Source organism: Leptopilina boulardi, unplaced genomic scaffold (genome assembly GCF_019393585.1).
Source record: "Leptopilina boulardi isolate dan_hultmark-lab unplaced genomic scaffold, ZJU_Lbou_2.1 LbouV2_342, whole genome shotgun sequence".
Lineage (NCBI taxonomy): Eukaryota > Metazoa > Arthropoda > Insecta > Hymenoptera > Figitidae > Leptopilina > Leptopilina boulardi.
Window position 1 is genome coordinate 976261 of NW_026137910.1, and position 18503 is coordinate 994763.

An 18503-nucleotide genomic window follows, 5' to 3' on the forward strand; every position below is an offset into this window, starting at 1 on the left:
ATACCATCAAGTTTATTTAATTAAAATTTTAAAATAAGAAAAAAAAACAATTTTTAAAATTTTGAGCTGGTTCTTTTTTTTTTGATACGAAAGCTGGAAAAAGAAATATTTTTAAATTAAAACTATTTCGTGATGAAAAAATGTCTTATTATTTATTATTGTATGTTTTAAATAAAAAATTAATTTTACTCAAAAAGCTATTTTATACTAATTACATATTTACAACGATTTTATTATAGAAATGCATATTGTTTTTTTTTTTTTTTTTAAAAAAAAGGTTAATTAATAATTAAAAATATTTTAGCAAAAGAATATAAAAAAACAAAGTGTACAAAGTGCAAAAAATGTGGAACACTGTCTGAATCTCATAGTAAGATATATATATATATAATAATTAACTTCTCTTAAAAGCAATTATAAATTAGTTAATCAACACACACAAGCGCTCGTGTATGTACACACCAAGCACTACATTTTTTCACGTTCAACTTCAAATAGAAATGCAATCATTGAACGACTTGAAAATACATTCCAGACAATTATTTTTTTATTTTCAAATTATACATAATCAAATATTAATAACCATACATATGAAGTATTTTAAAAGTTTGCGTAAAAAAGGAAAATTAATAAAACAAATGTTATTTTGAGTAGAAAATCTATATATGCTTAGAAATAATGTGTATACATTTTAATTAAAAATTATAGGTATCAAATGCCAATTATAAATTTTTCTCTAAGATGAAATAATAATCGCAAAATGTAATTTTCACTAGAGCGTTCGCTATACATATACAGGAACGTTTTTTTATCTTCATTATAATATTGTTATATTTATGATACTGGAGCATCGATTTTGTAAGCTACTACGAGTTAATTTTGCTTTAATGAGCAATGAGAATAGAAGAGGAGGGGATAAACTAGTATTAATTTTATAGAGTTATGGAGCGTTAAATGAACAAGGATCAGTTAAATAATTTCCAAGTTTCTATCAATTTTAAACATTAAATATTTGTTTCTTTTTATTTTTCTTAATTAACTTTTCTAATTTTCTTTTCAATCTTTCAAAAAATTAAAAAAAAAAAAAAAAAAGGCAAAAACATTTCAAATCGTAGTATTGATTTCTAATTATTTTGTAGATTCTAACACATTTTATTTAATTATTTCCCACGTAATTTTGTTTAAAAACAAAAAATATTTTGTAAACAATTCAAAATAAGATCTTTTAGAGAAAGTATCAAAAAATTAGAGGTTAAATTTTTTTACATTATATCTGGATATATACTGCAATTTAGCTACCGTTTTTTAATGATTCATTTAATAAAAAATATTAAAAAAAAAATTAATTATTGTAAATTTCTAAGATATAAAAATAAATTGCATTTAACTTTCGACTTTATGCTTAAACATAATATTCGTATAATTTATCATCTTTGGTTGGTGAGAGATTGGAGACTATAACTTTTTCCTGCGCCGTCAAAACATTACCTGGTGCCCTCTCATATAGATTTACAATTTAGGTCGACGGCAGCCTGGTTTTGTCGAGTTTAATAATTAATGATCTCATTCAACAGAGATGATTTTCTTTTTGGTCCACTGGACATTAAAGATTGGACACATTTATATTAGAAATTCATGAGATTTTGCCTACACATTTATTAAATAGAAAGTGCTTAATCAATCAAGGTGATTGCATTCACTATATGCGAGCACATAAAACAAAAGGTTTTTTTTTAAAATAGCTTAAAATCAGCTAAAAAACAAGTTTGCTTTCAAATCAGAGAATTTTTAATTTCAATAATTACTTTTCTTTTGTACAATCAAATTGCGTGAAATGTAAATAAACGTGAAAATATAAACAAATAATGTAAATTTTTTCAAACTTGCCATAATGAAATTTGAATAAAAAATAAAAATTTCTCGTTTTCTTTTTGAGAAAATGGTAAATTGATATAGATATAAAACCGACTGTTACAAATTAATTAACTTGTCAGAATATTTATTTTCCTGTTTCTTTTTTTTCAATTACAAATTTTTAAATTATAAAAATTATATTTAGTAAATATAAGTAAATTAAGATTTTATATCTATGGATATAAGTAGCGCAGACAGGAGCAGGCTTCGAAGTATGACACACTTTTTTACTTTTTTTCGACAAGGCTACTTTTTTACTACTAATTTTAGCCAAAAGCCACACTAAATGATACTTTTTTTCAAAAAATAATTTTAAAAATGAATTCAAGAATTTTAAATTTTAGCGAATTTTTTTGATTCTTAAAAACTCGCCAAGTTGATGATTTATTATTGGTCGCGTGAACTATTGCTTTATATAATTATTTTTTACACGAATTTTCATTTTTTAAAATAGCATTTAACATAATTTCTTTTTACATGAAATTTTACTCAATTGAATTTTTAACTTGGCAAATTTTTTTTTGACAGAATTTTTATTTCTCAAAATTTCTCTTTACCCAAATGATTTTTTTTTAAAATAATTATAATTTAACCGAAATTCAGACAATAATTGAATTTTAGAGTATTTTGAATTGAAAAATGTTTCAAATAATTGAAATGCCAAGATCTTGATTAAAGTTATTAGGAATAATTATTTCAACAAAAAATTTGAATCAAAAATTTTTAATAATAATTGAATTTCAGGATATTTTGAATGAACCCTTTGAGGACCAAATTATTTCTTAAAAAATCGCGATTTTTTATTTTTAAACAAGTTTTTCAGCGAAACTAATTAAAGTTTTTTGTCTCAAAACCAGAGTTTAGAATTGGAAATTTATTAGACTAAATGAAAAACATTGGTCTAATATTTAGTTTTAAAAATCAAGGAACTTATTCTTAAAATAACAAAAAAATGTTTATGTTGCCTGAAAGCAACAATTGTCCTCAAAAGGGTTAAAATTTTTGTAAATTAGAATTGTTGAAAATTATTAACAAAGTTTTAAATTGTAATTAAATTTTAGAGAATTTTTAATTAAAAAATGTTTTATTTAATTGAATTTTTGAATAATTGGATAAAATTTATTGAAATTATTAATTTAGCAAAGAATTTTAGATACAAATTTTAAAAATAATTGAATTTTGGAAGAGTTCGAGTAAAAGATTTTTAGAAATAATTGAATTTTTTTGAGATTTTAAATTAAAATTGTTGTTTTAAAATACTAAATATTTTATATAGGGTAAGTGTACCAATTACGGCGCGTTCACAAAAAATAACTATTATTACTATTATATTGAATATACCTGTTGCAAAATAATTTAAAAAAAATTATTTTAATCTTTTTTTGATACAATTACTTACACATTTAAACAATTATTAATTTAATTATTTGAGATCAAATTTTTTCCCTCGCGCGTAATAGGAAATTACGGTATTAGTTTTAATTTCTCATATTTGTTTAAATAATCGATTTTTATAAGGTTCAAATTTTTTTTTTAATATCTCAATAACATAGGTTTTTAAATTAATAAATCTTCAATTTACTTAATTCAATAGAAATGTCGAATTTTCTATTTCAGACTCGAATCGCGCCGTAATTAGTACATTTACCCTATTTTTTAAAATAAAAATTTATGTGAAAAATCATTTTTATGGAATAATCATACGCGAGCTACCGTTGTGCCAAAAACAAAAAGTTAATCGAAATTTAATGATAGTTTTTTTTTTTTTTAATAATCAGGAGAAAAATGATGTTAATTTTATTCCTCAGAATTTTTCTTTCAATTTTTTTAGACAAGAAAATATTTAGGTACACTTCAAACTAATTTTACTTCATTTTATAAAGATGCCACATTTTTGATACTTTTTTTCAATTTTGGGTATCCTTCTTTTTAAGAAATGATACTTTTTCATGCTTTTTTTCGTCTCTTACTACGCTTCGAAGCCTGCAGGAGCCATAAATAAACAACAATGTATAAATTGTTTATACATTGCTACTTTAGTCAACAAAAATAATTTTATCATAATTATATTTATTTTTTTTAGTATTATTAACTAAATAAGGTATAGTCACCTGATTTTATATTTTTATTTACCATTTGCACAAAGAAAATGAAAATTTTTTATTCAAATTTCAAATGCCAAATAATTTTCAAAGTTTGTAAATATATATAAAATTATTTTTTCGTGTGTTATTTTTTTAGTGTTTAATGTAAAAAAAAAATATTTCTTCACAAAATATAAACAAACTTACACTATTACAATCGAATATCACTCTAGAGCAACAACAAATCGATTTTTCTATATCACATTCGTTCTATTATACAGTTATTGAATATTCAATCTATATACTAAGTCAGGGGCTAATGGACTACTCTCATTGTCCCTCATATGGCATCTGTCAGGCATTTCAATATCATGATAGGGGTGGTGTAGCCTTCATTAATACATTTACATACTTGGAATTCACAATTAATTAACACATACATATAATATCTACATAATATATATCAAAGTCAATAAAAAAAAAATTTATTTCAGTCATATATTAAATTACACTTTTGTTTTCCTATATAAATTTTCAATTTTATTTTACGATAACAAATTTTTCAAACTTTTGATTTTTAATAATACATTACTTTCACAGAAAATTAAAAGGCATTAAAATAAGCTGCAACGCTTATTATTTTAATCCAATTTTGCTTATTTTAATCCATTTTGGTATTAAAATAAGCAAAATTGGATTAAAATAAGAAGCGTTGCAGCTTATTTTAATGCCTTTTAATTTTCTGTGTTATTGTACATTATTAAAAGTCTGGAAATTTTGTTTTTGTAAATTAAATTAAGGGAAAAAAAACTCGGTAAAAAGGGACGAATTTTGAAAAAAATTGATAATTTTAAAAAATTATAAAAAAACGATTAATGAAGAGAAAAATAGACAAGTTTGTTCTGTTTGTAAATAAATAATAACTGAAAATTGATAAAAAAAGGGTTATAGATATACATATACTAAATCGAAAAATTATTCATTGTTTAGTTCACCTTACTATATATTTAATTTCTAATGATTGGTTCTAATAAGAGGAATAAAAATTTAAATAACAAGTCTGTTATAAATTATTTAAGAAAATGAAAAGTCAACAATACTAATTAAAGGTCAAGTTTACAAGAAATTTAGACGAAAGATTTGCGTTGAACTGCGTCAAGTAATACATATATAGACAGGAAATATAGATCTTAACCCTTTCAGTCACGCAATTCAGATAATAACTAAAACATTCAAAATGCTATTGTATTTATGGTTTTTGGGGTCGCTGATTACGAATATGAAGTCAGATTTGCAAAATATTAAAAATTCAAAATGGCGGATCCAACATGGCGGATAATTTTTTTAAAATCATTCTAATTTTCCTGAAATTTGTTACTCGGGGGTTTTCGGGGTCGCTGATTACGAATCTAAAGTCAGTTTTTAAAAATTCAAAATGGCGGATCAAATATGGCTGACGACGAAATAAAAAATTCATCCCATCGGCATGAAATTTGTTACTCGGGGGTTTTCGGGGTCGCTGATTACGAATCTGATGTCAGTTTTTGAAAATTCAAAATGGCGGATCGAATATGGCGGACGACGAAATTAAAAATTCATCCAATCGGCATGAAACTTGTTACTCGCCATATTGGATCCGCCATTTTGAATTTTTAAAAACTGACTTTAGATTTGTAATCAGCGACCCCGAAAACCCCCGAGTAACAAGTTTCATGCCAATTGGATGAATTTTTAATTTCGTCGTCCGCCATATTAGATCCGCCATTTTGAATTTTTAAAAACCGACTTCAGATTCGTAATCAGCGACCCCGAAAACCCCCAAGTAACAAGTTTCATGCTGATTAGATGGATTTTTTAAAAAGTCGTCCGCCATATTGGATCCGCTATTTTAAATTTCGCAAAATTCGTAAATTTTGCAAAAATTTTGAAAATATAACATCGATTTTGTAAATATTCGTAATCAACGAGCTCAAAAACTCCCAGGAAATAATTTTTTAGCGAGTCCGATTAATTTTTAATTTTTTCATGCGCCATATTAGATCCACCATTTTCAATTTTCAAAATTTTTCAATTCTGATATTATATTCGTAATTTGCGACCCTTAAAACCCCTAGTTAGTGATTGTCAAGCAAATATGATGGATTTTTATATTTTTTTCAGCCTTACCAAAAGGTGGTTAATATATTGACCACTGTGACTGAAAGGGTTAAATAAAAGCAAATTAGTTTTAAAAAAAAATGCTTTATATTTCCAATCTCATTATATCTACTATATTTCATTGTATAACCATATGTCAAATTATTATTACATTTAATCTACAATAATATTTATCAATATTATAATTAATCTCTAAATTTATTATATACCTAATTTTTAAAATAAAAAAAATATATAAAGAATGTAGCATATATAATTATGATTTATTAACAACTTCCTATTTTAAAAAAGTGATTAATAATTTATTATACGTCAATTAACATTTTTTTCATAATTTCAAATAAATTTTCTCGCTTTATCTCTATATAGGAAGATATTTCATAATGAATTTGGAAATTTCAAAAGATGCTGTGCTTCGTTTTTTTTTACATATAGTTTTGCATATCCAAGGCCAACTTAAGGCTTGTTATTTGTTACGTACATTCTACGTACTTCGCACTGCTTGGTACCGGTATATATGCATTATATACATATATCTATACGTATTTTACAAATACTCTCTACGAAAAAATGTCCATACATATATAGACGTGTCTTGGCATAGGTATTGCATTTAGAGACTCAGAAAGAGAGAGAGAGAAACCTCAAGGAATCTTCAACTGGAATAGTAATTACTGACTTTTGATCAAGATTGGATCTCTATGAATTGCATCTTTGATTCATAGAATCATTCAAATGTCTCCTACAATAGTATTATTAAGGCAATGCAATCGATACTACTTGTCAAAAGTTTTAATATATACAGAAAAGTCAAAAGTCACATATTGAAAAAATGTCAAAAATCGTTAATTTATTTTCATATTAAAAAAAAAAAATTATTCTTATATTTTGAAAGAACCAAAGTAGACAATTTTAAAACTAAAAAATTAAAAATTATTCCTTTTTATAGTATTGAAAAATGTTTAGAAAATCAAAATTTTTTTAGGTTTGGTTCATTAATATGCAGTTCTATAAAAGAATTTTTTTTCACGATTTTTTTTTAATTTTTCAAAAAAAAAGATTTTAAAATAACTGCTTATTTAACGAATGAGACTGAATAAAAAAAAAGTAAACAAAATAATAAAAAAAAATATTTTCTCAATTGAAAAATTAGAGAAAAATTTTTCGAACTCAGGAGAACTTTTTTTCGAAATTATAAAGCCATTATTAATAATTAACAATATTAATTAAAAATTTGGAAAATCCTAAAAAAAGTTATAGAATAAATTCCCCAATAACACGGAGTATTCTATTCACATTCCGGGAATATTCCTTTGGAATATTAAAATATCCGACTTTCGGAATATTCCACTCGAATATTGAGGGAATATTCCATTGTAATATTGATGAAATGTTCCATTGAAATATTTGGGGAATATTCCGTTGGAATTTTTGAGGCATATTCCATCAGAATATTGAAGGAATATTTAATGGAAACATTGTACGAATATTTTTTAATAATGAAAAATCAAACTATTATTACTGATTTTATAATGTTTCTACTTTCTACTTATCAAATTTTTTAATTTTGTCCTCATTGAAATAAACAACGTTCAGTTATGTATTTATAGAAATTAATTTTGAAAAATAAATTTTGCAACATTACAAAAATTGTTTTTATATTAAAATTTACAAATAATTGATTAAATTTTGATAAATTTCCAATGCCTATTCCGAAAAAAAATATTCGTACAATGTTTCAATTAAATATTCCCTCAATATTCTGATGGAATATTCCTTTGATATCACAGAAAATTAAAAGGCATTAAAATAAGGTGCAACGCTTATTATTTTAATCCAATTTTGCTTATTTTAATCCATTTTAGTATTAAAATAAGTAAAATTGAATTAAAATAATAAGCGTTGCAAATTATTTTAATGCCTATTAATTTTCTGTGATTCCAACGGAATATTCCTTCAATATTTCAATGAAATATTCCATCAATATTCCAATGGAATATTCCAAAGGTCGGACATTTTAATATTCCTGGAATATGGATGGAATATTCCAGGAATGTGAATGAAATATTCCATGTTATAGGGGTTAATAAAAAAAATTATGAAAGAATTTTTTATTTTCTTTTTTTATAAAACACCAATATAATTTAATACACAAATTCAAGAATCTAAATAATTTATTTAAATAATAATAATAATAATATTGTTCGAAATATAATTTATTATTCATATAAAAAATGATCATTATTTATAAAAAAAATTTGAAAATTTGAATTTTTTCTCATATTATAAACATAATAGTTGAAACGTTAATGATATATTTGAATAATAATTGAGTGCCATAAAAGAAAGATTGATAATTTATTTTCAGATAAAATTGAATTTCAAAGCATTTCTAAAAAATTTGCAAGCTACATTTATCGGATCGTAAAACTGATGATCGAACAACTTTGTTGAGTGAACAGTTATATGTTAAATTGCACGCTTTATTTCCGTTTTCCGCAATGATTTATACATTATTTCCACTTGAAGTTGTAAAAATCACAAAAAAAACAGAAAAAAATGAATTATTATTCTTTAAAAAAAATTTAAAAAAAAAAATAGTTTTGTAAATTAAGTTATTAGCGTTATATTATATTATTGTATTTTTTATTAAAATAAAAATTAAAAATATTTTAATAAACATAATATTTTAATATTGTCTGAAAAATTTTATTGATAGATCAATTAAAAAAAAGCATAATTCCTCATTATGTGATTTAAAATAAAAATATTTCCCTAATTTTAAAAAAGCGAAAGTAACTTTTTTCTTATATGAGACTTTTGTGATCCTATTCTCTTAACAAGGCTAGATTCTTGAAAATTGATCCTTCCGGAATAACTATCTTAGATTAAGCTCTGTGCTCTTATCAAACTCGATTTACTCAACAATCAAGATTAATGAAAGTTAGTGAAGAAGGTAGTTATTTGACCTGAAAATCATTTTCGATCGAGTTACATGGTGTCTCTTCTTGAATCAGTTTTCAAATTTGCCATTATATATTATTTAATTCAAATATTGACAAATAAACATTAAAATAAAAAAAAATCTACCTCTGAATTCTATAAGATATTGATATCTATTTTTTAATATAATAATACTGTCCCACAATTTTTAATCTCAAAAAAAATTTTTTTTTTAAATTGCGTCTAACAATAAAAGACATTTTTTTATTTCTTTCTTTATAAAAATCATAGAAATGAAATTTTAAGATTTTTTTTTTATAAAAGGCAAAATAAAATATACTAAAATAGTAACTATTTTTAATTTTAGTACATATAAATATAATACTAAAAAAATTAAATAATAAATGTAATTTAGTGATTTAAATTTCATGTTTTCTAATCATACAACACATTTAGAAAGACACTTGTTCAATTATTTGAACAATCAATGAAAGTGAAATTAATATTTAAAAAAAATAAAATGCGTTAGATGACCAGGCGGCTAGTTTGTTAGAAAGTTAAGAAAGTGTTGGAAAGTACAGTAAATAACAGCTTTTCAAATTATGTTCTCTGATTCTTCCTTTTTTCTCCCCATTTTTTTTTCTTTTTTTTTGAAGAAACTACTTTTTAGGAATAATTTTCGTTCACAAATTTGTCTTTTGACGACTTCTTTTTAAAATTGAAATTGGAGTTTTTAATTTACCTTTCCCAACTAACTTTTTATTTTCTTATGAAATGGAATTTCTAAATGTAAATTTTTTAATTTCAAGAGAAATTTTTTTAAAAACTTAAAAATAACAAAAAAGAAGGTTTTTCATTTTTTTTAAATAAATTAAATTTTTTGTTGCGAAAGAATAAATGTAAAGAAAATTTACAGAATTAAATTCTGAAGGACTCTGATAAATTCGTGTAAAAAAATTACGAAAAATTTTAAAAATCTGAAAAATTAATAAATTTTTCTTCAAAAAAAAAAAAGGTTTATTTTTTTATATATTTTTTTATATATTATATATATAATATTTTTTATTTAGTATTATATTTATGTACTAAAATTAAAAATAGTTACTATTTTAGTATATTTTATTTTTTTAATAATATTTTTTTTTTTTTAAGAAAAATTTATTAATTTTTCAGATTTTTAAAATTTTTCGTAATTTTTTTAAAACTGAATATTTATTCTAATTTCCATTTCTCTCATTAAGATAGAATCATACAAACAATCGGAACGAAAGTTAGACCAACTGCATATTACTAATGGTATCTTGCAATAAAATTTTTTTTTTTAATATTGCGAAGCAAATGTAAACAATTTAATTTTTAAATAAACATCAAAAATTGCATTTAAACAAAAATAAGTATAACGATTTTCTGACAGTAGAAAAAAATTTATCCAACATATCCTAAAATTTAATAATCATTTTGTCAGAAATTTTAAATCTTTATCCAAATAGAACTTTTAATGATTTCGAAATATTTTACTGGAAAACTTTTTAATTAAAAATTGTTTTATTTTAATAAATTTATAAACACGAAAATGTGAAGTTGATAATACTTTTGTTCATCCGATTTTTTTAAATTAACACAAATCTAATATATATATATATATATATACTTTCTCATTATGAGCAGAATTTGAAAAAAATAAAGAATTTAAAATTTAATTGAAGAAGTAAAATTTAAGTTGAAAAATTGTATTTTATGGAATATTCGTGAAGTGGCAGCTTGTTTATTGAGAGACTGGGCTTCAACTGAATTATAAACACATATTGGGCTTCAGACGCGCATGTCGTTAAATATTATCCTATATATATATGTAGGGGAATCATTCACTTAGCTTTATACCTATATATCGATCAACAAACGCCTTATGCACTAGATATAAAATTACATATATGATTTTAAAAAGAAAAAATTAAACTTTCCAGTCTGAATATCACGAAAGATTCTTTTTTTTCAATTTTTTCTATAAGGAATAATTTTTCATAAAAAGAAAATAAATTTAACACTTTTTTTAAATTAAACATTTGCAAAAAAAATATTTAAAAATTATTGTTTATTGCGCACCGAGTACAGAAAGGAATAATTTTCCGACGAGTTCGAAAGTTGTTGCGCGAGCGAATCAAGAGAAACAGTACTGCAAACTTTTTAATTAAAAATTAAATTTCAGACAAAAATCGCAATTTTTATAAAATATTCTAATTTATTCCTGTGCCATTCTATGAGTTTTTTTTATCACTTTTCGGAGTAACCATAGGGTATGTCCAACATGTGAAATGTAAACAAACATGAAATGTAAATAAACCATGCACATTTTTTCGCACTTCTCATTTGCGTAGAAAATAAAAATTTGTCGTTTTCTTTATGAAAATGGTAAATTAATGTATTACACTTGGTAACTATACTTTATTTAACTAATTATATGAAAAAATAAGTACAATTATAATGAAATGAAAAGTACACTGAATTAGCAATTTTTTCAAGGTTTCGAAAAAAAAACCATTTGAGTATATCTGAGGCACGGACGTTGAGCACCTAGGTGGGAGAAAGAGTTGAGCCATTGGACAGTCACATCTTGGAAAGGGTAAAATTCTGAAATTTTACCCCTTCTCTCACTTTCTCCCTTCTAGGTCCTCAACGTCCGTGCCTCAGATATACTCGAATGCTTAAATTTTTCGTAACCTGATTGATCATTAAAATTTCATTGATGAGATTGGGATTCGAGTTTGAGACTCTGAGCACTTAGCATCGTTGATTCTTGTTACGAATATTATTCTGCAGCGAAATAATATTTTTGATATATGTATGGATGAAGGAGTTTGGCTCGCATCCATACATTGTACTTGACAAAGGCGTGTGGCGCGTGTCAAGTTTTTGCAATCATGCCGAAAACAGACAGACTTTTCGTTAGAGATTATGATAACGCAAGTCCAAAGAAATTTAAGCCGTATGATAGAACTAATATGGAGAATAATCCTATTAAAATTAGTAATCGATTTCAACCACTTATTGATGAATCTTCTGAGGAAATGGACCAAGATGACTTTCATAAAATAGACACCGCAACTGACAAATTGAAAAATGATACATCAAAGAAGGTTGATCAACAAACCACAGATGAGAAGAAGAAGAAATCAAAAATACCATCTTTTATAATTGAAACTACAATTGATGATATTGGTTTGTTTATAAACCTAATTCATGAAGTGACATCAGGAGACCCTATATTTCGAAAAAACAAGGATTCCACGAAAATAACAGTATTTCCTGACACGGAAGAAGATCATGGAAAAATCCAACAGCTATTAAATAAGAAAGGAATACCATACTACACTTTTGAGAAAAAGGAAAACAAGCCTGTAAAGATGGTTCTCCGAGGACTGGGATACTTTGCAGATGAAAATATCCAATCTTCACTAATGGAACAAGGAATTAAAGCAGAAGTAGTGAAAATGAAGCAGAAAAATGATCCTGAAAATTACAATCCCTTGTTCATAGTTATGCTAGACAAAAGTGTTAAAATTAGTGATGTTTATAAAATCAAAACTGTTTGTTACATGAGAGTAACTTGGGAAAAATACAAAAATAACAGACAAGTTACCCAGTGTAGAAAATGTCAAAACTTTGGTCATGGTACTAAAAATTGTTTTAATAAACCCAGATGTGTCAAGTGCCTTCTACCTCATATAACTAGTGAATGCAAAAAAACCAAAGATGAACCTGCGAGATGCGTCAATTGTAAAGGAAATCATCCCGCTAATTTCTCAGGCTGTGAAACTTATTTATCTCACCTGGAAAAAGTTAACATAACAAGAACAAGAAGACAACAATCGTCCAACTTCAAAACTCCAGTTGCACAATTCAACGGAAATTTACAACGAGATTTTCCACAACTGAGGCCCAAAAGGCAGGAACCAGCAGTAAATCAGAATACCTATAAGTATTACGAATGGAACAACAACAACAGGCATGACACTCCAAACCAACAACAAAGAAGACCAACTCAAGGGAAAGAAGACTCTACAAGAACTGAAATGCAAGACATCCTTGATGTTTTTAGTGATATCAACAAATTATGTGATCTAGGTAAGCTACTCAAATTAGCAATTAAGCTTAAAAATAAACTTAGTGTATGTAAGAATAATTTAGAACGACTCCAAGCTTTTTATGAAATGTCAGCTGAACTAGATGGGTAAACACCCTAAAATAAATGTAAACTCTCTTAATATTGTACACTGGAATGCCGGTGGTATCGAAAATAAGTCGCATGAAATACCTTCATTTCTTGATAAATATAAAGTTGATATTTTTATTGTTAGTGAAACTTGGTTTACTGATAAATCTAAATATAAAATTTCTGGATTTAAATGTTACAAAAAGAATAGAATAGGTAAAAGAGCCTCAGGAGGTGTGGCTATCTTCGTTAAAAATAATATAGATTGTCTTGAAATTAAAATTGATAACTTAAAAACTATTGAAGCACATGCCATTACACTTGAAGGCGGTATCCATATTGTCGCTTTATATGCCCCGAAAAAAAAATAGAGATAGCAGATCTCCAAAAAATATTCAAAATTAGTAATAAAATAATTGCAGCAGGAGATTTAAATGCCAAACATGTAAGCTGGAACTGTCCCTATAATAGCAGTAATGGCAATATAATTTTTGATTTTATAGAAATATATCCGTATATGTTGTCACTCCCGGAAGAATATACATTATATCCGCATAATTCCAAAGCAAGGCCCAGTATCGTTGATATGGCAATCATTAAAGGCTTTCCCATACCCATAAATAGTAAAGTCATCAATGAATTGAATTCAGATCATAAACCAGTTTTCATGTCTTTTAGTGATACCTCTATAACTTCTTCATCTAATATAACTCCAAAAATTCTAGATTATAAAAATGCAAACTGGAATATATTTAAACAAATAATTAATACTGATTTAAAATTAGATACTCTGCAAAATATTGAAAATGTGACCCAAATAGATTCAACTATAACAAAGCTAAATCAATTACTCAATAAAGCCATTAATGAATCCATACCATTAAAATCCTGTAAATCGTTTAAAGAGAAACTTCCTGATGAAATTATCCAACAAATAAAACATAAAAATAATCTTCGTAAAATTTTTCAAAAAACTAGAAATCAAAACTTAAAACCAATAATTAATGAAGCGTGTAGAAGCATTAAACAAAATATCATAAATTTTAGAAACACTAATTGGGAAAATAAACTCTCGTCACTTGACACTAAAAATAATTCACTCTGGAAATTCATAAAAGTTTTAAAAGGTAAAAGCTCAAGATCCATCCCACCCTTAGAAACCCCGAATAGTATAATTTTTAATAATAAAGAAAAAGCTGAAGTGATAGCAAATAATTTTGAACAAGTGCATAAAATGACAGACAATATGGGAACTGCGGAAAATAATGAGCATGTTCATAGTTTATATAATGATATTGTAGATTCTAATTTCGATGCTAATGATATTAAGTTGACCACACCTTTGGAAATCAAGCAAATAATAAACAAATTTAAACCTAAAAAAGCTCCAGGTATTGATGGATTTCAAAATATAATTTTAAAATACTTACCTAAAAAAGCACTAGTCCAACTGACGTATATTTTCAATTCCTGCTTAAAATTTAGCTACTTTCCAGAGGTGTGGAAAACAGCCAAAATTTTACCTATTTATAAGCCAGGTAAACCAAAAAATGATCCTAAAAGTTATAGACCTATTAGCTTGCTTCCCACAATAAGTAAAACTTTTGAATCAATTTTATTGAATAGATTAAAAACTTTTGAAAATGAAAATAAACAACTTATACCTGAGCAATTTGGCTTTAGAAAAGATCATTCCACAGCTCAACAATTAGCTAGATTCACAGATTTTATTTCAACCAAATTTAATATTAAGCATAGTACCGCAGCTCTATTCTTAGATATAGAAAAAGCCTTTGACACAGTTTGGTGCAAAGGACTTATTTATAAATTAAATAATTATAATATACCTTTGTACCTGATTAAAATTATAGATAACTATTTAAAAAATAGAAAATTTATTGTAGAAATTAATAATGAAAGCTCGGAAGAAAAGAATATAGCTGCGGGAGTACCACAAGGATCTATCCTTGGACCAGTATTGTTTTTATATTATATCAATGACATTCCAAAAAGTAACAATGTTAAAATTGCGTTATTTGCTGATGATACAGCTGTTTATACTGCGTCTAGGAGAAAAAGAATAGCTTTAAAGAGACTCCAAAACTATGTCTTCGAATTAGAAAAATATTTTGCGAGATGGAAAATTAAAATTAATACTAACAAGACTGAACTTGTAATTTTTTCACATAATGACGGTGATGATAAATTTATAAATCCAACAATGTACGACGAAGAAATAATACCGACAAAACAAGCAAAATATTTAGGCGCAATTTTAGATTCTAAGTTATCTTATACAAAACATGTAAACTCAATAAGATCTAAAGTCTTTATGACACTAAATAATTTATATCATATTATGAATCATAAAAGTAAAATGAGCCAACATAATAAATTAATGACATATAAAATCATAATCAGACCAATAGCTTTGTACGTCGCTCCCATATGGGGTAATACTTGTATCAGTAATATCAAAAAAATTCAAAAAATTCAAAATAAATGCCTTAGAATGTCCTTAAATGCCAAACTAAGCACTAATATAAAAATTTTACATGATACTCTTAAAGTGCCTATGATCAAAGATCAAATATATAACTTAACAAAAAGCTTTTTTGAAAATCAAATAAATAAATTAGATATTTTAAAAGATGTTGGTAAACTTAAATATACCGAAGCACCTTTTAAAATAAAGTATAAGCTTATACAGCATTTATTACAATAATCACAATTTTAAAATATGGCCTAGTAAATTTTTAGTATATAAGTTGTTATTGTTGTAAATAGTTTATAGTTTATAGTTTTTAGTTTAAGGTTATTTATTACTTTTCTAATTAATCAGGTTTTTATTAAAAATTTTTACTGATAAAAAATTTTATAATATATGATATGTTAGCATCCTTTAAAATTTATAATAAAATATTATTAGAATAAGACTACTAAAGGCAGATATTGTAAAGATAGAGTCCTTGTATATTTTAAGACATTAACTGTATTATGTATAAATGTTATTTTATTTGATAATAAAGATATTTTCAAGTCAAAAGTCGTAACCTTGAAAAAAAGGTATTTCAGTGTACTTTTCATTTTATTATAATTATACTTATTTGTTTTGAAAAGTTTTTAAAAGAAGTATTTACTTTTTTGTATTTTATTTATTGTGAAACGTCTGCTATCGCTGCGTGCGACGTTCGGAAGTTGTCACTCTCGTTATTGAACAGAAGCTCATTACACTAGCGTAGTAAAAAACATGTGTGAAAAGTGAGATTTTTTCATTCTTCAAAAATGTTTTTTATGATTTTTTACTGCAAAATAGGTTTTTTACTACGCTAGTGTAATGAGCTTCTGCTCAATAACGAGAGCGACAACTTCCGAACGTTGCAATCCTTGATACATTCTTTATAATCGTAATTTTCTTCATAATTGTTAAAAATATTTTCTTCAAAAATCATAAACAAATACAAATTGTTTTTATTAAATAATTAAAACTTCAATATATTAAACAAAATCACTATTTAACACATGATTTTGATTTAATATTATTTTTTCTATGTGCATATAACTAGATCTTTCAAAATTGATTGAAATTAATTTTTCTAATATTTTTGGAACCATTTTTTAATTTGAGGTTATGTTACAATCACCATAGAACACTTCGACGTGATAAAAAGCGAGGATTAGAAAATTCAAAAAAAGCTTTTTTCTCGAAAACAAAAAATAATATTATTGTAAAATTTACGGTATTGCTTCATTATATAATATTCAAAAAATTTTTTTTCGATATTGAAAAAAGGAGATATATTAAAAATTCCAAATTAATATTTTGTACATACATATATACTTATTTAGCACCATAATCACTATTGATTACTAAAAGGACATCGAATTTCGTTTTCAAGTGAAATGGTTCTGTTACATTTTTTGTATAAAAAACTATTTTTAGTTTGAGGTTATGTTTGGTACTTACTGTACTTACTTGAAAAACAAAAAATTAAAAATAAAGAAAATCAGATGAATAAGTAAAAATTGTTATTGTTATTGTGTGTTGTTTTATAGAAAAATCGGAAAAATCAAAACAATTCCCTGAATACGTCACATTATATATATATAGTGAAATTTCGACTTTCTCAAATATCTCATGTATACAGAAGATACAATCTCATTCTTGCAAATACACTCAGAATAGACTTATGCACCTGTAGTTTCATTACAATGCAGTCATACGCAACGGCTACGCAATAAAAATAGAGAGCAGTAGTTCAATTTACACGCTGTAAATATTCAAAGTAAACAAAACGTATGAGAAAAAATATATTATACTTATACAAAGCTCATAAAAGTATTTTTCAATTTACAATCGACAATTCTTTATTTCATTCAACGAAATTCCATTTCCTATATATTTATTATTTAACCAGTTTTCACTTTTACTAATTACGACAACTATTTGCTTAATTTTAATGATTATTTCATTGCAAATCTCCAATTATGGTTTTAATCAGGAAACAAGATTTAGACTCAAAAAAGAAATGTCGAATAATATAATTAACTATCAATCAAATTCAAGGAGAAATTATAATTTATTGAATGAAAATTATTATATTATTTCAAATCAATATTTTAAAAAAATCTATATATTCAAAAATATCAGAATTTATATTTAAAAAAAAAAATGAATAAATTACCAAATACAAAATCGCAAAAGGAAGAAAAAAAAATTCTAAATATGCCACTGACAAAAAAAAATGTAAATTTATTTATTAAATCAGTTTTTATTTTCATCAATTACGTCAGCTGTTGCTTAACTTTAATGATTATTTGATTGCAAGTATTATATATATTATGATTTAATTATCAATAAATAAAAGTCATGTTTGAGGAAAAATTATTTTTAAAAATTCATAAAGAAGAAATTATTTGAAAACATTTTCTAAATAGAATATTTATTTTTCTTTCACATGAAAAGTAATTTTACAAAAAATGTTAACTATTTTATCATTTTAAAATACAAATAATAATAATTAATTTTTTTTTATTAATATTAGGTCTTTTCATTATAAAATTATTTAAAAAACGGTTTTAACAAAAAGCAAATACTATTATTTATAAATCTTTAAAAATGAAATATAAAGATTACCCAAAAGTATGCAACAGAAATCGGAACTAAATATTCACTTTCAAAAATAAAGGCGCCA

At 24.7% G+C, this 18503-nt stretch overlaps 1 protein-coding gene across 1 annotated transcript in view; it reads right to left on the reverse strand.

Moving 5' to 3' along the window:
- LOC127285951 (ATP-dependent RNA helicase DDX54) overlaps positions 1–18503 on the reverse strand; it is a 98734-nt gene that overhangs the window by 50509 nt on the left and 29722 nt on the right. The window lies entirely within an intron of this gene.